At 42.4% G+C, this 22574-nt stretch overlaps 1 long non-coding RNA gene across 1 annotated transcript in view; it reads left to right on the top strand.

Annotated features, from left to right (window-relative positions):
* Window positions 1–1857: 1857 nt before the first annotated feature.
* Window positions 1858–22574, top strand: part of LOC138950525 (uncharacterized) — a 119714-nt gene continuing 98997 nt past the window's right edge. Inside the window, exon 1 of the long non-coding RNA XR_011450701.1 lies at window positions 1858–2228. This is a non-coding gene — a long non-coding RNA (uncharacterized lncRNA). The remainder of the gene's footprint in view (window positions 2229–22574) is intronic.

The raw sequence follows: 22574 nt of genomic DNA on the forward strand, positions 1-22574 counted from the left end.
TATCCAACGTTAAAGTTTTCCGGACGGACGGACGGACGTCCGGACGGACGACTCGGGTGAGTACATAGACTCACTTTTGCTTCGCATGTGAGTCAAAAAGGGTAGGAAGGTAGGCAATCACTTTTTATTTTTTAACTTTTTTTTCTAATGTGTACAAATTAAACCTACTTGACATGGAAATAAGTGTGCGACTCGGGCGCTTTCGCTTTCATTGCGTTTTCTGCACTCGTTTTCTTGGTTTTTGTGGGTTTTTTTTTTACAAATGTAATAAAAAGTTATAAGGTCGGCCCCTAAAAATAGGGTAGGTCGGGTTACCGTAACCACACCTATTTTTTTTTTAGGCCTAAGCCACTGACTCACAAGTTAACATCTAAATACCACTCATACTTTCAACTTAAATACCCTTGTTATTGTTAACCACCAAAACTAGAGACAGGGAGTTCAGAACACAGCTGTAAGACTAAGACCCCCCCCCCCCCCCCCCCCCCTCAGCCTCTGGAAAGTGCGTAAATTCCTCCATACAAACATGAGTTGAAAATGGTTGTTGATTGTATGACACACCCCTTCTCAGTCCGAAAACTGTTTTGTCACTGACATCATGCGTCACATAGTCCGAAAACTGTTTTGTCACTGACATCATGCGTCACATACGGTGCACGGATCTCACAATCACACACTCACGCACAAACACACACGGACAATTTCATGTTCAAGCAGATCTATCTAACTGAGAGGGAGGGACCGACATAAAAGTCAGTTTAACAGCAAAAAAAGCCAGAGAAAAAACACAAAAAGACAGTACCACAATAAAGAGCCCAAGTCAAAAAGCAGATTAAAGAAGGGAAGAGAGGTGATTTAAAGAAGCTATTGACACGGCCTTGCAAGCCAGGTGACACTGGAGCACCAATAACCTCAAAAGAATCCAGCACTGAATGTCTTTGATAAATCAATCACCACCACCACCACCACCAAGAATAAAGGGCTTTGAACACTGAACAGGCTGCAACAAGCTCTCAGCCCCCCCCCCCCCCCTTCTGGAAGCTTCTCCCTTTTCACTTTTCTCCCCGATATTAGACTCTGAAAGCCCCCGTGTAAATTGACACTAACATACTCTATACACGTTTTGACGCAAACACATTGCGTTGGTGTGAGAAATCGAAAAATGATTTATGACTTTTTCATTGTTAGTCTGAGCCTTCTTTTTCTGCTATCTCTAACTCCCCTCTCACCTTACTTTTGCTTATGAAAGTACTGGGTGGACTGGGTGGCCGAGTGGTAACCCATTTGAGGAAGCGCGAGAGGTTGCGAGTTCGACCCTGGGTCAGGGCGTTAGCAATTTTCTCCCCCCTTTCCTAACCTAGGTGGTGGGTTCAAGTGCTAGTCTTTCGGATAAACGAGGTCCCTTCATGTACACTACATTGGGGTATGCACGTTAAAGATCCCACGATTGACAAAAGGGTCTTTCATGGCAAAATTGTACAGGCGTAGATAAAAATGTCCACCAAAATACCCGTGTGACCTGGAATAATAGGCCGTGAAAGGTGGATGCAGCGCCTAAAGGCGGTCGATCTACTGGCCGATGTGAATGCGTGATGTATTGTGTAAAAAATTCCATCTCACACGGCATTAATAGGTAACATGCGCCTTGAGTCGCCTTGAGTGGTGAGATACGTGCGCGATATAAATCCTCGTAAATAAATAAATAAAATAAAATAAAAAATACTGCCTGTGCCAGTGCACGTTCTTTGCCCTCACAGCTCACTGACCCATTGTGCAGGGTTTAGCTTCTAGTTTAGAAATTGTTCAGACCCCATCAGTACATTCATATAAAAAGAAGACACGCCAGTAACCAGGTTAAGTTAAAGGCATATGTACGCGCTCCCGTGTTTACAAAGTGTAGTTTGCCCATAATCGATGTCAAACGCACCATAAGACCATGTAATGACGATATGTCGCCATGCGCGGACCATATACATGCATTACAGCTTGTTTTAGAGTCTCAAAAACTTTGGATGTAAACAAAGACGCGGAGTTATTTCCCTTGCGTCAACGCTACCTCTGTTGGCAAATCTATAAATAGGACGATCCAGATCAAAATGAAAATTAACATATCTCAACATTGAAGGGGTCCTAGACCACAATATTTTGCAGGGAACTTAATTTAGCATGTCTCCAGCTGTTGGTAAAGCAATTAGCGTGTATAGTCATCGAGTACATATGGCTTTAAGGTACTTGTTTTGATCAATATTTCGGCAGATAAACTGCCTTCGTCAGGGTGGAAAGAAGGTACGGAATGACCACACGTCATCTTTAGTGTATTACATTGTCACGAGTTATCTCGCGCATTCTTTCTATCTTTCTCTTACGAGTGTTCTCCGTCTATCTGTCCATCTTATTCTGCCCTCACACACAGACACAGACACAGACACAGACACACACACAGACACAGACACAGACACAGACACAGACACACACACAGACACAGACACAGACACATGTGTGTACATGTATACACAGGGATCTAAGGTCTCTTAAGTTTACAAATTAAACTTGCAGCAAGCTCCTAGACTGAAGAAATGAACAGATCTTCACAAAAATCTTATTGTTGACAGACTATACTGTCATTTCACCATTTCCCACAGAATATTCGTACAGCCTAGTGCAGTAGGCCAGCTATAACTCTTGCTGAAAATAAATTAATTAAATTCCACAAATTAAATGTTAAATGCTCGAGACAAAATCCATAATCTACTCGTAAATGAGTTCAGTTGGGGGGGATTTATGCTTGGCATGCAGCAAAACCAATGGTCATAAGTTTATTCCACTTTTGAACATTGACTGATTTAGCAAGAGGACAGTCGCACACCTATCAGCCCTGAAAGTGGCGAGTAGAAACACGTAACTGGCCATTAGAAATGTTCATCTTCTCTCCAAATGCGAGTTAATATTTTGATACAAATGGTTGGTTTGGCGAGTAAAATTAGCTCTCTGGCTAGTACATTTTTAGCACCCTTTTTAGGACTTTCAGATCAGGGCTGCGGATACTAGACAGAGAACCACAAATAAATCCGCCCTGACAGGTCTACAAAGCACAATAGTCGCACTTTTCCACCAGCACAAACAGCAACGCTCACACCCTCGACCGCCAAGTGCTCATGTTATGACTCAATCTGCATGGAAAGTCCATTACGTTAACTTTTTGCACCAAGCCTCTCCAGCATATAACTGTGTTTAACGGCTGTGGAGACATCAAAAGAGATCACCAGGACGAGGCATGCAGCCCAGACGTTACTATTTTTTTTTATGGAAATGAAAGGGACAGTGAAACTGAAATAGAAGAGCCATAAAAACATTAGGGGCTGTGGCACTGGAAGTAAATTGCAAAAGAAAATGAACGGCGTCTGCAAGACGTGATTTCATTACACCTACAGCCTAGGACAAACCTACTGTCTTTTATTCGGAGGGCATATTTTTTGTCCTCGTAGAATTTTAGTTCAAGAAAATACGTGATTTCATTACACCTACAGCCTGGGGCAAACCTACTGTCTTTTATTCGGAGGGCATATTTTTTGTCCTCGTAGAATTTTAGTTCAAGAAAATACTCAGGTGTGAGACTAAGAGTCACGTAAGTAAGATCAGTGCACCTGTGAAATGGAGCTCTCAAGCTGATCCTTTCATAAAAACGTTTATGTCCATGTGTGCACCTGCAAGTCAATTGTCTGTGTTTTTATGATCTAAACTTCACATGTTCTTTTGGTGCCACAGGGTTCTCCAATTTCTTTATTTGGTGTTTAACGTCCTTTGTACTGGAAACTTGCATTCTCCCAGTAAGGTAATAAATACATTGTACTACGTTGCAGACCCTGGAGCAAATTTTTGATTGGTGCTTTTGTGAACAAACAATTGACAAGTGGCTCTATCCCATCTCCCCCTTTCCCCGTCGCGATATAACCTTCGTGGTTGAAAACGACGTTAACATTTCCCACATACTGCTTGACCAAAATCTTTACAAAAATGAACTATATTCTATACAAGAAACACTCAACAAGGGTAAAAGGAGAAACAGAATCCGTTAGTCGCCTCTTACGACATGCTGGGGAGCATCGGGTAAATTCTTTCCCCTCACCCGCCCCCGGGGGGAGGGTTCTCCAAGCACACTCAGGCACTTGGTCATATCACCTGTAAGGAAGATATATTCTGTCCAACACAGGTATGGTACACACAGGGATTCGAACTAGCAAACCGGTGTCTTATCCATTAGGCCACTGCGCCTGCCATATCTGTCTGTCTCACTCTGTCTTTTAGTTCCCACCCACCTCTCTCTCTCTCTCTCTCTCTCTCTCTCTCTCTCTCTCTCTCACACAGAAACATGTATGTATGCTCTCTTAGTCACACAATTCCTTCTCTCAAAACATGGGATTAAAAAAATCTCCATATTTAGCTTTTACTCAAATATTCATCTGTGATTTATACCTTCTTTTGAATGCTGATTGACTGACTGTGTCAGTAACAAACCAAAATTCAGCTGGGAGTTTGAAATTCAATGAAAATCAGAAATTCTTCAGACTTATTCCACATTGTTTTTAATCCTTTGGCACAATGACTTAGAGACATTAGCCTCCTCAGCGGAAGGTTGGGGGTTTGAATCCCGGCCGCATCTGGTGGGTTAAGGCTGGGGATTTTTCCAATCTCCCAGGTCAACTTATATATGCAGACCTGCTAAGTGCGCATAAAAAAATTCCTTCAATCTATGTCAGTTCTGTGTGTTATAGAAACACAAACATACCCAGCATCATGAGCATGCTTCCCCTGAAAGGAGGGGTAAAAACTGTCATGCAGGGTCCCTCCCTCTCTCTCACACACACACAAAGTCTCTCTCACTCTCTCAGAACTGTTTGTAAGAAAAGGCGTAGCCTTAAACCTCTATCCTTTGTTAAATCGCCATCTTCATCTCTCTAACCAGGACCAACACCAACTTCAAGCCTCTTGTCCCCAACCAAAGTGCAACAGGTTCCAACAGTATACACCTAGAAGTAGGCAAAAGACAAGCCTGTCAACACACACACACACACAAACACACTCACACCCCTCACCTTGTGTGAACCCAGGACCAACACAAACTCCAAGCCTCTTGTCCCCAACCAAAGTGCAACAGGTCCCAACAGTATACACACAGAAGTAGGCAAAAGGCAAGCCTGTCAACACCAGGCATGGGAATTGAAATTTGTAAAAAATAAATCAAAAAAGGCTGAAAATTTGTATAATAACAAAGTGGACAGCGGCCTCCCCCCCCCCCCCCCCCCCCCCCCCCCGAAATAAACCCCAAAATGGTGCAATTTGGTGTCAGCTTAGCTCCAAGTTTGCCATTAAATTCAGTCTTTAGAACCATTTTTGCCTCCCCCATTTTTTTTCCCCGGCGGACACTTCTGCTTTTTCGGCGCGAAAAAAAAAAAAATCGGCGGGAATTTGCCTTTCGGCGGACAATTCCCATGCCTGCAACACACAGACACACACACTCACCTTGTATGAAACCAGGACCAACACAAACTCCAAGCCTCCTGTCCCCAACCAAAGTGCAACAGGTTCCAACAGTATACACCCAGTAGTAGGCAGAAGACAAGCCTGTCAACTTGCAGAGTCCCACCTCTCCCACTCCCAGGCAGGTGACACAGTGGGCAGTGCAGAACTGGCAATGAAAGGGCAGCCCCGGCCTGCATTACAATTTATACCTCTGCTCTCACACTGTCCAGCATAGGTCTCAACTTGTTGTAGCTATCTACCTGCCACACACAACTTGCACACAGCTCTCCAATGCAATGAATTGCCCCCCCCTTATATTTATACTTTGGTATTGCAGGTTATCAGCACTGCCAGGCCACCCCTTCATAATGTACAGAAAAGGTCTAAACTTGTAGTAGCTATCTACCTCGCCACACACAACTTGCACACAGCTCTCCAATGCAATGAATTGCGCACCCTTATAGTATTGGTTATCAGCACTGCCAGGCCACCACTTTATAAAGTACAGAAAAGGTCTAAGCTTGCAGTAGCTATCTACCTCGCCATACACAACTTGCACACAGCTCTCCAATGCAATGAATTGCGCCCCCTAATAGTATTGGTTATCAGCACTGCCAGGCCACCCCTTTATAGTATTGGTTATCAGCACTGCCAGGCCACCCCTTTATAGTATTGGTTATCAGCACTGACAGGCCACCCCTTTATAATGTACTGTGGAACACCCCCCCCCCCCCCCCCTTCCCTAGTCAGAGAGCAAACTTTACTAGCCAAACCAACAATTTGGTTCAGCAACTTAATTCTCGCATTTGGCGAGCAGATGAAACATTTCTACTCGCCAGTTACATGTTTCTACTCGCCAGTTACATGTTTCTACTCGCCAGTTACATGTTTCTACTCGCCAGTTACATGTTTCTACTCACAGTTACATGTTTCTACTCGCCAGTTACATGTTTCTACTCGCCAGTTACATGTTTCTACTCGACAGTTACATGTTTCTACTCACAGTTACATGTTTCTACTCGCCAGTTACATGTTTCTACTCACAGTTACATGTTTCTACTCGCCAGTTACATGTTTCTACTCACAGTTACATGTTTCTACTCGCCATTTGCATGTTTCTACTCGCCATTTTCATGTTTCTACTCACAGTTACATGTTTCTACTCGCCATTTGCATGTTTCTACTCACAGTTACATGTTTCTACTCGCCATTTGCATGTTTCTACTCACAGTTACATGTTTCTACTCGCCAGTTACATGTTTCTACTCACAGTTACATGTTTCTACTCGCCATTTGCATGTTTCTACTCGCCATTTACATGTTTCTACTCGCCATTTGCATGTTTCTACTCACAGTTACATGTTTCTACTCGCCATTTTCATGTTTCTACTCACAGTTACATGTTTCTACTCGCCAGTTACATGTTTCTACTCACAGTTACATGTTTCTACTCGCCACTTTCATGTTTCTACTCGCCATTCTACTCGCCACTTACATGTTTCTACTCGCCATTCTACTCGCCACTTTCATGTTTCTACTCGCCATTCTACTCGCCACTTACATGTTTCTACTCGCCACTTACATGTTTCTACTCGCCACTTACATGTTTCTACTCACAGTTACATGTTTCTACTCGCCAGTTACATGTTTCTACTCACAGTTACATGTTTCTACTTGCCAGTTACATGTTTCTACTCACATTTACATGTTTCTACTCGCCAGTTACATGTTTCTACTCACAGTTACATGTTTCTACTCGCCAGTTACATGTTTCTACTCGCCATTTTCATGTTTCTACTCACAGTTACATGTTTCTACTCGCCATTTGCATGTTTCTACTCACAGTTACATGTTTCTACTCGCCAGTTACATGTTTCTACTCGCCATTTTCATGTTTCTACTCACAGTTACATGTTTCTACTCGCCATTTGCATGTTTCTACTCACAGTTACATGTTTCTACTCGCCAGTTACATGTTTCTACTCGCCATTTGCATGTTTCTACTCACAGTTACATGTTTCTACTCGCCATTTGCATGTTTCTACTCGCCATTTACATGTTTCTACTCGCCATTTGCATGTTTCTACTCACAGTTACATGTTTTTACTCGCCATTTACATGTTTCTACTCACAGTTACATGTTTCTACTCGCCAGTTACATGTTTCTACTCACAGTTACATGTTTCTACTCGCCAGTTACATGTTTCTACTCACAGTTACATGTTTCTACTCGCCAGTTACATGTTTCTACTCACAGTTACATGTTTCTACTCGCCAGTTCCATGTTTCTACTCGCCAGTTACATGTTTCTACTCGCCACTTGCATGTTTCTACTCGCCATTTTCATGTTTCTACTCACAGTTACATGTTTCTACTCGCCAGTTACATGTTTCTACTCACAGTTACATGTTTCTACTCGCCAGTTACATGTTTCTACTCACAGTTACATGTTTCTACTCGCCAGTTTCATGTTTCTACTCACAGTTACATGTTTCTACTCGCCAGTTACATGTTTCTACTCACAGTTACATGTTTCTACTCGCCAGTTACATGTTTCTACTCGCCATTTTCATGTTTCTACTCACAGTTACATGTTTCTACTCGCCATTTGCATGTTTCTACTCACAGTTACATGTTTCTACTCGCCAGTTGCATGTTTCTACTCACAGTTACATGTTTCTACTCGCCAGTTACATGTTTCTACTCACAGTTACATGTTTCTACTCGCCAGTTACATGTTTCTACTCGCCAGTTCCATGTTTCTACTCGCCAGTTCCATGTTTCTACTCGCCAGTTCCATGTTTCTACTCACAGTTACATGTTTCTACTCGCCAGTTACATGTTTCTACTCACCAGTTACATGTTTCTACTCGCCAGTTACATGTTTCTACTCACAGTTACATGTTTCTACTCGCCAGTTACATGTTTCTACTCACAGTTACATGTTTCTACTCGCCAGTTACATGTTTCTACTCACAGTTACATGTTTCTACTCGCCAGTTACATGTTTCTACTCGCCATTTACATGTTTCTACTCGCCATTTACATGTTTCTACTCGCCAGTTACATGTTTCTACTCGCAGTTACATGTTTCTACTCACAGTTACATGTTTCTACTCACCAGTTACATGTTTCTACTCGCCATTTACATGTTTCTACTCGCCAGTTACATGTTTCTACTCACAGTTACATGTTTCTACTCGCCAGTTACATGTTTCTACTCACCAGTTACATGTTTCTACTCACAGTTACATGTTTCTACTCACAGTTACATGTTTCTACTCGCCAGTTGCATGTTTCTACTTACAGTTACATGTTTCTACTCGCCAGTTACATGTTTCTACTCGCCATTTTCATGTTTCTACTCACAGTTACATGTTTCTACTCGCCATTTGCATGTTTCTACTCACAGTTACATGTTTCTACTCGCCAGTTACATGTTTCTACTCGCCATTTGCATGTTTCTACTCGCCATTTGCATGTTTCTACTCGCAGTTACATGTTTCTACTCACAGTTACATGTTTCTACTCGCCATTTGCATGTTTCTACTCGCAGTTACATGTTTCTACTCGCCAGTTACATGTTTCTACTCGCCATTTACATGTTTCTACTCGCCATTTACATGTTTCTACTCGCCAGTTACATGTTTCTACTCACAGTTACATGTTTCTACTCGCCAGTTACATGTTTCTACTCACCAGTTACATGTTTCTACTCGCCATTTACATGTTTCTACTCGCCAGTTACATGTTTCTACTCACAGTTACATGTTTCTACTCACAGTTACATGTTTCTACTCGCCAGTTACATGTTTCTACTCACAGTTACATGTTTCTACTCGCCAGTTACATGTTTCTACTCACCAGTTACATGTTTCTACTCGCCATGGCGAGTCAAATACTCGCCACTTTCAGACCTGCACCAAAGACTACTAGCACTCAGCCCGACAAGAAATATTTATCAGTGCTATTCAACCTGAACCACAGCGAGTCAGTTGATACAGTTGATATCATAAATTTTACTTGGCTGTGTACCACTACTACAGAGTATAACTTTATGTAGAGCGCGGACTTGTTATCACTGGCCAGTTAATCCTTGAACAATCTTTTGACCAGTCGACGGGCGCTGTGGCGTGGTGGTAAGACGTCGGCCTCCTAATCGGAAGGTCGAGGGTTCGAATCCCGGCCGCGGCCGCCTGGTGGGTTAAGTGTGGAGATTTTTCCGATCTCCCAGGTCAACTTATGTGCAGACCTGCTAGTGGCTTATCCCCCTTCGTGTGTACACGCAAGCACAAGACCAAGTGCGCACGTAAAAGATCCTGTAATCCATGTCAGAGTTCGGTGGGTTATAGAAACACGAAAATACCCAGCATGCTTCCTCCGAAAGCGGCGTATGGCTGCCTAAATGGCGGGGTAAAAACGGTCATACACGTAAAATTCCACTCGTGCAAAAACACGAGTGTACATGGGAGTTTCAGCCCACAAACGCAGAAGAAGAAGAAGAAGAAGAAATTGACCCGTCTGTCCTAGGCTGCAGAGGATTGCAGGTCTTTCAACTCTTTGTTCCTGGCAAGTACATGTACTACAGTACTGTAACACTATTTCTCAGACCCCTCTTAAAACAATACCGGCACGGTTGGCCTAGTGGTAAGGCGTCCGCCCCGAGATCGGGAGGTCGTGGGTTCGAACCCCGGCCGGGTCATAACAAGACTTTAAAATTGGCAATCTAGTGTCTGCTCCGCCTGGCGTCTGGCATTATGGGGTTAGTGCTAGGACTGGTTGGTCCGGTGTCAGAATAATGTGACTGGGTGAGACATGAAGCCTGTGCTGCGACTTCTGTCTTGTGTGTGGCGCACGTTATATGTCAAAGCAGCACCGCCCTGATATGTCCCTTCGTGGTCGGCTGGGCGTTAAGCAAACAAACAAACAAAATCTTAAAACAATAAAAGACGCCATCAACCCCTACCCACAAATCGATCCCCACCCCACCCCTCTTAGTCTCACAACTTTACTTTTTTCAGATTTTCTGTTCAGAAAGTTGGCTGATTTACTTCCAATTTAGGGCTCCTCCTATGCAACACATCATTCTCTTCAATTTTTTTAATTTAAGGTCTTGGGGTGTTATACTGTAGGAATCTTGTGAAGGGCAAAAGGTGGGAATAATATCACCAGCTTTTGCATTGCCTGGTGGTCCACTCTTGAGTGCAAGCCGCCCCCCCCCCCCCATCCAGGCTTTCTGTCACTATGGAGATGATATAAGCAGACCTGGGAACCCCTGTTTTGCACTTGAAGTGTTCTCAAACAAACTCGGTGTATTTTCAGAAAAATTGAGCGTACTTCACACAACATTTAAACATCCATGATTCAAACATGCTTCACAAGCATCCATCGCACCGTTAATTAAGTTTAGCAATGCATTTGAAACAAATGCTTCTTTCAATGGTTACTGACAAAAACTGTATCATGTATCAAAATACTGGATCAGCTTCGGGATGCGCTTGTGAAGAAAAGTAGTCTAGGAATTTTTCTCGTTGTATTCTTTGTCCACTGAGCGTACTGATCGTATTCTATAAATCATGCATACATAATATGACAAAATCGTATGGGTTCCCAGGTGTGTATAAGTATTTCAAGACTTCATCAAATATTCAGGTACACATAAAAGGATAACTTCCAAACCTCTGATCTAACAGTGCATACTCTGGTATAGTGGTTCTATGTCCAGGATTTCAAAAGCTGAAATGTTAAAACCTGCAAGCAATGCAAGCTTTAGTTTGTTCATGACTACTTAGTGTGACTAAAGTGACCCATCTTCTTTATGTTTTCGTTTGTTTGGTTGGTTGATGTTGCATCTCATTGAGTTTCATATTTCACTTGCAAGCTAGGTAAATAAAATAAAAGCTTACACGCTAGGATTCATACTTGTAACAATAAAGAAATACTGAGGTTTAAAAAAAAAAGTGTTGTTTTTTGGGGGGAGAAAGACCTGATACATGTACAGCGATAGCATTTCAACTTATTCAAACTTTTGCACACAATCTACCGCCAACCCAACCCACGTGTGTAGTTGTATGGAGCGAGGTTGTGACCACTTTTTCTATTTTATAATAATCCACCCCACCCCACCCCTCTTATAATGAGGTAGGCTGATTCTGTTCCCCTTCCTTATCAGTCAATCAGCCAACCTTTACCTTCTTTGGCAGGCGACTGCCCCAAGTTCTACTATGGAAAGAATAGTTTACAGGTATTCATTACAGTGATACTGATAACCTGTATTGATTTTGTATACTATCATTGGCTCAGGTGTTTATCTAGTAATATAACCATGAATAAATTGTTTCTCCGCTGTTGACTATTTCTGTTTTCAATTGCATGTATTGAAAGATAAGTGTTCCACAAGCACTGGCGCCTGTAAACGATCCACTCACACACACACGGTCACACCCTTTCAAAAAAAGTTTCGATACAATCATTGGCTGGTGTTTTATCTTATATAACCATGAAAAAATGTCTCTGTTTCTCTGCTGTTGAGACTGTTTTCTATTTCATGTATTAAACGATAGGTACTACTACTAGCGCAGATAAACCCATACATCGCACCCTTTCCACAATTTTTTTTTAATTTTTTTAATTTTTATTTTTTACATGCAGGATGCCTTACTCTGTTTTCAATTTTATGCATTGAAAGATAAGTGCTGCACAGCAACTAGCGAATGTAAACCATCCACTCGCACCCTTTCCGAAAAAAGTTTCTTTTTTCTACATGCATGATGCCTGAAAAATCTGAATTGCTGACATTTCAATTTAGGATCACCCATTCTAATCTGATGACCCGAGTTACAAGTTAGGCAAAAAAACAAAAGTTGTATGTTTCTGGTAACATGGCTACAAAAAATAGGGTAGGTAGGTAGGGATTTTGTTTTTGTTTTTTGGTCAGGGTGTAAAATAACTATACAGTGACGCAAAGAGACTGGACTTACTATACAAAGAAAAGGACAACACATTACAAAACAAATGAGACAAAAGGGATGCGGGGTTATCCCCCTTGTGTCGCCTGCCGTCTGTTAACTTTTGTTTTGACGCTTTTTTTTTTTTTTTTTTTAACAAATGCAATTTTTTTTTTTTTTTTTTTTTTTTAACAAATGCAATAAAAAAAAAAGGCTAGGGTCGGCAGGAAAAAACTAGGTGGGGTCGGGTGACCAGAAACATACAATTTTTTTCCCCCTTAACAATTAAATAGACTAACCTGATACGACAAAAATGTCTAACCAGCAAAAATGCTTCTGAAAGTGATAAGCCTCAAAAAGATTATAAAACATGTTGAATAAGTCTGACGATTGAAGCTGTTAAAAAACTTAAACTTTTGTTATTAAGTTCAGAAATTCATACAGCAGTCCCTCTCATGAACGGACACCCTTGGGCCCTAGCAAAACTGTCCGTACATTGCAGGTGTCCGGTCACGGGAGGGGTGACCACACCACCCCCTCCCCCGGGCCATACACTCGACTCGCACAGACACACACAAACAACAGGATTGAGTCTATGCTAATCACTTCAATTGTGGCTACTAAACAATAACAATAAACTCCTAATAGTTCTTTAAACGTTTTGTAAAAAGGATTTGTTTGAAAAGTGTTGAAAAGAAGAGATAAAATAAATCCTCAAGGCAGTGAACACACTCACCATGCGCTGACATACGAAAGCAGCCACACAAACACAGTACAGAGGAGCGTGTGCAGATGCTTTGCAAGGATAAGCTTGAAAACCAGTTTGAATAAATAGCAGCAGATAGAGCTGCATGTCATAATCATGTAATTTATTTTTTTCTTGTCTGGCTTTATTGACTGCATGCCGATCATGTGGCATGGCAGTGACTTTTCACTCTTCAGTCGGAAATACACTGTACATAACACAGCTCCCACTCTCCCTCACTAATGCCTACCCCAAGCGTGACAACTGATGCTTGGAAATTTTGTGGAAGAGTACACCTCTCTATTTCTCTACAATGCTCTTCCTGCTGACATGCAGTGACACCGGACACCCCACGGAGTTTAGCCAGCTAACCCTCCACCCCCCCCCCCTCCACCCCCACCATCTCTCTCTCACTCCCTCCAGCCATGTACTGTTGGGGGCTGTGGCCAGAGAGGTGTCAGCTAATTGAGGCCAGCTGCACTGTTCACTCAGAGCAAAACCAGTTGACTGTGTCGTAACTTTTGACAAGGCAAGACAACTGAAGGGTTCATAGATTAGGCAACCGACTCACTGGTCAAGGCTGAGGGGAAACAAGAGTATCTTGTCAATGAAAGAGGTTACACACAGACACACGATGCTGAGAACTGTGGCCGGTTTTTCACTCACTTTCGCTCAGGACCTTCATCGACTGTGGTTTCTGTTGTTTACGTCCAACAGACAAGAATAAAGAGCTCAGTGCAGTTTCATGTTGGCATCTTCGCATGTACTCTTCACTCCTGACCAAAACTACCCCACCTCCTGATGGGTACATGTGCACTCAAGTTATCAGTGACTGTCATCACGCCATTGCGGCTGTGATCTTCGTACCAAGAGCCGGACTGCTCTGTTATCGATTTTGTTGTGGTGAAAATTTGACGATGGTCTGTCCGTACATTGGAGGTATGACCTGCTGTTGGGACCGAAAATGAGTGTCCGCGTCCACGTTTTGCAGGTGTCCGTTTAAGGGGGGGCAAATATAGAAGGAAAACACTCCGTGCCGAGCAAATGTGTCCGTACATGTCAGGTGTCCGCTCACGCCGGGGGCCGTACATTGCAGGGACTGCTGTAATACATCGGTAAAGTGTTATATCAGAAACACCCAACTTTTGACATGATGTATTTCATCTTCCTCTGCATTCATGGGCTGAAACTCCCACGTCCACTCGGTTTTTTCTTTTGCGCGAGTGGGTTTTTACGTGTATGACCGTTTTTTACCCTGCCGACGTGGACGTATAAGTCCCATGTAAATGTAACATTAAGCCAAGCATACATGTTCAATACACTAACTGTACAATATTGATCAGTAGAATACACCTCAACCTTACTAATGTCCCTCTCACGGCAGAAAGAGTGCAATAAACTTATCTTGCAAGTCCGTCCAACAGGTAAGATAAGCTTGGTAAGAGCAAGCACAGCTTGCTCGCAAACAGCACGACACGGAACAATAGCCTATCAATCTTAACTTCGACAGGTACTAACCTTTTCACGCAACTCATTTCAAATAGCTCCGAATCCCAGAAACCTGCGGCGAACCCGTCCAAGCACCTACCCTACCCTACCGACCGTCTCGCAGTCTGCCCTGCCTGAAATTCTCAACGCATTTATTCCAAACCAATGAATTGTTTTATCGTTGACTCAGACCCAAAACGGAGGGCCGGCCGATTGGAGAGTGATAATATTTACATACAATGCCAGCTGATTGGGAGGGTGATAATATTTACATACAATGGCCCAATCAGAAATCAAACGGGGGTAAGGGGAGCGAGTATAAGGTGCACAAAGGAAGAGGCGATAACCTTGTACGCAGCGTGCCCAGTGCTAGGTAGTAACAGCGGCCGGTTGGGTTTCCAGGAGCAAGCCGGGCCCCCATTATCAGGAGGTGGCAATTGTTATCCTGATTTCTATCTGATACCTGACCCCAAGGAGACATTCAGAAATAGTATCACTATTAGTATTAGAATTGGTTGTGGCAATTGTTATCGCGATTTCTATCTGATACCTGACCTCGTGTCAGTAAGGAGAAATTTAGAAATAGTATCACCATTAGAATTGGTTGTGGCTCGTTCATGGTTGTCACTGGAATTCGCCGCTGAATTCTGCTGCAAACAGTTTTACTTACTTGAAGAGAAAATGGTAACTAACCTGACAGTTACAGCAAATAATGAGGATAAGAATAGGTCCAAGAATAGGTCCAATAAGCTTGGAAAAAAATGGACATAAATTACAGACTTGGGAATCCCTGTTTTGCACTTGGAGTATTCTCAAAGAAACTTGGTGTATTTTAAGAAAAATGAGCGTACTCCACACGGCATTTGAACATCCATGATTAAAATATGCTTCACCAGCGTCCATCGTACTGTTAATTAAGTTTACCAATTGATACATTTAAAACAAATGCTTCATTTCATTTTTACTGACAGAAACTGTAACCATGTGTCAAAATACCGGATCAGCTTCGGGATGCGCTTCTGAAGACAAGTAGTCCAGGAATTGTTCTCCTCGTATTTTTTTTTTACTGGCCATACTGATCCTATTCTTGACAAGCATGCGTACACAATATGGCAAAATCGTATGGGTTCCCAGGTCTGGTTACTGCAAATAATGAGGATAAGAATAGGTCCAAGAATAGGTCCAATAAGCTTGGAAAAAATGGACCTAAATTAATTCATTTCAGCGACAGTCAAGGCACTTAATTTTTGAGTTTTTCTATTCTTAAAGAAAATTCAGATCAAGCCCCGAATGGAACTTCATTTTCTTGAGAATTAATAAGCGTTATGCTTTCCCAGCTGAAATTAATAAACTCCTCATTCTGTCTGTACTAATATTTAATGTTTGGTGTATGACAAATTATACAGGGGTGAAAGTTGGGAAAATAGAAAAATCAGTAAAAACGAACTGGCAGCTCTAGAGAAGGGAAGGGGGGACGGACGGACGGAAGACATATGTCATGTTTCCAAACAGGGTCAATGACCAGCGCTCTTGATGAAAATCACAATATTTTATTTATGTTTGGCACAATTTAGGAGCATCTGAACTTTGGAGACTGACTCAGCCCCCCCCCCCCCCCCCCCCCCCCTAAAAAAAATCTCCACATCTTCGAAATTGAAAGTTCTCCATATGATTTTATTCCCCAAAAAACATGCATTAGTGGATAGGAGCCTTCATCCCAGCAAATGTGTTAACAGCCCTTTTGCTTCCTGACCTGTACGAACCTGTAGTTGTCGATCAAGCTTATCGACTGCACAGACAAACACACCTATTACAAACGAAAATCTCCACCGTCCCTGAACAAACAATATGAAATTGAAAACTATACAAACCAATTAAGCACGGCATGGAGCTGAAGGTAAAATATTCAACAAGCACCATTAACATAAAGTGAGTGCTTATCAGTCAGAGCTGCATTGAGCCACAACGGCACTTGAACTGACACTAGCCAAAACTCTGCTGAGGTCAAAAAGAAAAATATGTCTGTTTCCGGTAACCCGACCGACCCTATTTTTAAGCGCCGACCCTAAAGTTTTTTTTCGCTTTTCGCACACACAAAAAATTTTAAAAAATTAAAAATAAAAATATATGAAGTCAAGTATACTTTTTTAGTTTCAAAATATCTAGGTCAAAAACATGTGCTAAATAATTGTAAGAAAACTAAGCGTTAAAAAATAAATAAAAAAAAGACGTTAACAAAACGTAAAAATAAAAGGTTAAAAAAAAAATAAATTAAAAAAAATGACCGACCGACCCTATTTTTTTTGGCCATGTTACCGGAAACAGACATATTTTTCTTTTTGGCCTGACTGATATCATTGCGGTACATGTAGTTCCGATTTCAATTTTGACATTTCAAAATCAATCTCACTTCAATAAATTAAAATATACCCTCATTATTAAACTCTGGCGTATCTTGGAGTGTTTGACCGTGAATATGACCAGATTTTTGAACTGTCTTGAGGTGCAGATAACTCTGGCGTATCTTGGAGTGTTTGACCTTGAATATGACCAGATTTTTGAACTGTCTTGAGGTGCAGATAACTCTGGCGTATCTTGGAGTGTTTGACCTTGAATATGACCAGATTTTTGAACTGTCTTGAGGTGCAGATAACTCTGGCGTATCTTGGAGTGTTTGACCTGTTTTTGAGCTGTCATGAGGTGCAGATAACTCTGGCGTATCTTGGAGTGTTTGACCTTGAATATGACCAGATTTTTGTAACTGTCTTAAGGTGCAGATACAACACCTATGACTCTAACTAGAACTTTAGTACAGTGGAACCCCACCCCCCCCCCCCCACCAATACCAACACAATCAACCATTTCAGAGGCAACAGTCCTACCTCATACAGCGCAGACCTGTTTACCCCCCAAAATTGACAAGAGTAATGGTCAAGTCAAAGAATAGTAATCTGATGACCAAAATAGTAACCCACTGGTTACAAACAACATTAGTAGCACAAACCTTAGTTGAAGCACATTTGAAAATCGTAGTCTGAACTCAAATGGAGAAACAGAATCCATTAGTCGCCTCTTACGACATGCTGGGGAGCAACATGCTGGGGAGCATCGCGTAAATTCTTCGCCCCTAACACGCGGGGGGGGGGGGGGGCCTAGAACTGTACCCACGGAATATGCGCGATATAAGCCTCATATTGATTGATTGATTGACTATAATTATTCTATGCAAGAAATACTTAACAAGGGTAAAAGGAGAAACAGAATCCGTTAGTCGCCTCTTACGACATGCTGGGGAGCATCGGGTAAATTCTTTCTCGTCCCAACCAATATGGGACCCCCCTAACCTGCGGGGGGGCGCGGGGGGTACCTGATTTTGTCAGATTTTTGGAGGTCTTAAAATGGGGGGTAACACACACACACTCTCTCTCACACACCTCCAAAGTCTGAACAGAAGGGGCACAAAGGGGCAAAAAGATCAGGATTTCTTGGTGAAGCCATTATGCGTTGTTGAGGCAGCATGAAAGAGAGCCTTGGCCTCCCCTTGAAAAGCTCTTTGTGCCAGTCTGCATGCCTCTTCCCTAGCTGCCATTGCAGTGTGCATGGCACTTGGAAACCACCCAAAAAACACCATCATAAGCCTCTCGATCTCTTGTACTCTTTTCTCCATGCTCAAGACACCCTCCACATTTTTACCAACACCATAGTAGTACATGTAGCACAGTGGAGTAGTACATGTAGTACAGTGGAGTAAATCCCTGCGCCTTGAATATGTGCGCGATATAAATTGCATAAAAATAAAAATAAATCCCTGCGCTTAGAACTGTACCCACGGAATACGCGCGATATAAGCCTCATATTGATATTGTTAGTACATGTAGTACAGTGGAGTAGTACATGTAGTACAGTGGAGTAGTACATGTAGTACAGTGGAGTAGTACATGTAGTACACTGGAACCTCCCTTTTAGGACCCCCTCCCCTTTTTGACTCAAGACCCTGTTGTTTTGTTTTTGTAGTTTTTTGTAATTTGTTGTACAGAGTGGCTGTAAATTCACCTCTGATTTCAATGAAGACTCCCTTCCTTGGAAGACACAATTTGCTCAGAGTTTTGGCCGTCTCCCGTGTTCTCTCTACCTTCCACAAAGAAATAAAAACGATTTAAGACGTGTTTCCATAACCCACCGAACTCAGACATGGATTACAGGATCTTTTCCGTGCGCATTTGGTCTTGTGCTTGCATGTACACACGAAGGGGGTTAAGTCACTAGCAGGTCTGCACATAAGTTGACCTGGGAGATCGGAAAAATCTCCACTCTTAACCTTTTAACTACCATACCGCACGATACCGCCCGTCTTCCGCCATTGCCGCTATTCCCATACCGCCCGATACCGCCCGTCGCCGGTGTAGCATCTGTTTCGGTTGTTTGCGGTTGTTGTGCGCGAGCAGTAGTAATAAGACGGTTGCAAATGCATTGTGGGATTGTCTCACTTCCGCCTTGATTTTTCCCCATGTGCTTTCGATCTCTGTGAGAGTTACAATCGATCTTTTTTCACCAAATCTTTTGGGCGCTTGGTGCCGACATGGATTCAGATGACAGTGATCCTGATTTCATGACTATGCTTGATTATCTCCACGAAAATAGACATCAACTAGAAGATTCTGGCTTCGACATCAGCATTTCTGTGAACACTGCTGATCTGACCTACTTTGATCGTTCAATGAATATCAACAAGTGACAGTGAAACGGATGATATACCGGAGCAACAAGTAAGCGTAATTTTTCAACTTTATTGACAGGTAAACAGGTAGATAAATCATGATAACACTGCGACATACATACCACCAAGAAGAAGAACACATACTCTTTGAAGTTTGATCCCTATCCAATAACATACCAATTTTTTTTATCAATCTGACAAAGAGAAACTGAGTAATAATAATTTAAACACGCATACCCGTTTTTGACCGTCTCTGCTCAAAATAACTTGGGAGCTGAGGGATTCTACAGAACAATAAACTTGGTAGTTAAAAGGTTAACCCACCAGGCGGCAGCGACCGGGATTCGAACTCACGACCTCCCGATTAGGAGGCCGACGTCTTAAAGCCACGCCACTGCGCCCGTCTGTCATACATACAACTTGCTTGAGCCCCCCCCCCCCCCCCCCCCCCAAAACTCTGAAGCCTCACCCTGTTCTAACATGCTGACAGCGGACAAAAGATTTCCCAACCAATAACATCGACATACAACACTCCTTTTTGTGCGCACAGTTCAATATTTTCCTTTCTGGGGCGCAGTTGACAATCAGTCTTTTATTCCTTCACGAACAACAAGCTTATGATATTGATTTGAATTTAAGAAATATTTCCAGACTGAATAATGTACCCTGTATGCCAATCAGATTGAGAGAGATGAACAGAAACTGAGAAAGTAGACACCGCAAACTCTTTGCTTCTGCAGTACAAACAATAATCTGCTTTCTCCACGGCCAAACTAATAAATAAATCTAATTAATATAAACACTCTCTCACTTTGCATAACAGTAGAACCCCCCTTTTAAGACCTTAAAAAATTTGATAAAATCAGGGAGTAAATTTAGAGAGGTTATGTCTGAACAGAAAGTTTAAAAAAAACAGGGTCTTATAAAGGAGGGAGTCTGAAAATGGGGGTAAATTTAGAGGTTATGAAGTTATGAACATAAAGTGTGAGGAAAAACAGGGACTTCAAAAGGAGGGAGTCCTATATTGGGGGCAACTTTACAGCCTGAGGGGTCACGTCTACCTGGAGTTGACAAGTCCAGTAACTTTTAGCTATGAACGAAAAACCCACAAACAGCTGTTCAAGACCAAAACTTAAGCACAACAAGTATGCTACTGGGACTGAAAGAATGGGCTGGGGGTCAGATATTTGCACTTTTCATTTCATTTCATTTTCATTACTTTATTGTCCCATCGCTGGGAAATTCGGGTCGCTTCCTCCCAGTGGAAAGCTAGCAGCAACGGAGTCGCGCTACCCAGGTGTCTGCGTGTTTAGGTGTATTCAGCCACCTGCACTTATGGCAGAATGACCAAGGTCTTTTACGTGCCATTGTGATGACACGGGGGTGGGACATGGCTTCCGTCTCTGGGTCTGCACATAAAGTTGACCCGTGTCCGTCCCGGCCCGAATTCGAACCTGCGACCTTTCGATCACAAGTCCAGTGCTCTACCAACTGAGCTACCGGGCCCCCAAGTCCAAGTCAAAGGTACAGTGGAACCCCCTTTTTACGACCTCAAAAATCTCAGAAAATCAGGTCTTAACAAGGGAGTCAGTTTTAAAATGGAGGTAAATTTACAGACATTGTGAACAAAACATCTGAAAAAATAAAGTCTTAAAATGGAGGTAAATTTACAGACATTGTGAACAAAACATCTGAAAAAATAAAGTCTTAAAATGGAGGTAAATTTACAGACGTTGTGAACAAAACATCTGAAAAAATAAGGTCTTAAATTGGGGAGGCTTAAAAGGAGGGTTCCACTGTACTGTTTCTAGCAGTGTATTACCAAACCATGTCTCTAAATGGCCACTGATGACACAAAATCTTAAGTTTATTACATTACTTCTATTTCTGATCAAAGAGGGAAGAAAAAGGCCCCTTGTTTGTCTCTGTGAAGTTTGTTTGTTTGTTTTACACCCAGCCGACCACGAAGGGCCATATCAGGGCGGTGCTGCTTTGACATATAACGTGCACCACACACAAGACAGAAGTCGCAGCACAGGCTTCATGTCTCACCCAGTCAAATTATTCTGACACCGGACCAACCAGTCCTAGCACTAATCCCATAATGCCAGACGCCAGGCGGAGCAGCCACTAGATTGCCAATTTTAAAGTCTTAGGTATGACCCGGCCGGGGTTCGAACCCACGACCTCCCGATCACGGGGCGGACGCCTTACCACTAGGCCAACCGTGCCGGTGTGTCTCTGTGAAGTGAAATAAAAGAAGCGTACACACAAAACAAATTAAGTTTTCCAACGGTAACCTCTGCTTCTACAAATTAAAGCATATTTTATCTTTTGAATAGATGTCAGGCGACACCCACATACCAGGACTTTGTAGTTGTACAACTGTCTCCGAAACTGAACGGAATACTGTTTTTCTATTTCTTCTTTGTTCAGGTCTTCAAAGGGATCCTTCAAGATTGACAAGCCTGCCCACTCCCGTTTCTAATAGTCCTATACCCCGTCGCGATATAACCTTCGTGGTTGAAAACGACGTTAAACACCAAATAAAGAAAGAAAGAAAGAATAGTTCTATACAGTGGTGGCACAAAAAACAGCAACCAGGGAAAGTCGATTTTCCCAGCAATATCTGAGCAGGAGCTGTCTTGAACCAAACAGGAGTAAACAGGAAAGGGGGAGCTTTTATCGACAGTGGAACCCCCCTGTTAAGACTGCCTCCTGTTTTAAGACCTTGACTTTTCACATTTTCTCTTAGTTAAAGGTACTGAACTTGTCAAATCCAGGTGCACGGAGCCCCTGGGGCTTTCAGTCATACCTCAGGCAGCTATCCGTTAGGCAAAAAAAAAAAAAAGGTGTGGTTGAGGTTTGTTTGTTTGTTTATTTGTTGCTTAACGTCCAGCCGACTACGCAGAGCCATATCAGGACGAGGAAGGGGGGGATGAAGGGCGCCACTTGTCAAGCGATTCCTGTTTACAAATGCACTGACTAACCCATTACTTGTGTCCCAGCAGGCTTTAGTAAAACTAAATTAATACCTACTGGAAGATTACCAGTTTCCAGTATGTTAAAATAGGCTTAACCTATCTACTGCTGGACTTACATCAGAACACTAACAGATTAAACTATACATGAATCGCGAGACAAGCGGCAAGAGAAG

This window comes from Littorina saxatilis, linkage group LG16 (assembly GCF_037325665.1).
Source record: "Littorina saxatilis isolate snail1 linkage group LG16, US_GU_Lsax_2.0, whole genome shotgun sequence".
NCBI classification, from domain to species: Eukaryota; Metazoa; Mollusca; class Gastropoda; order Littorinimorpha; family Littorinidae; genus Littorina; species Littorina saxatilis.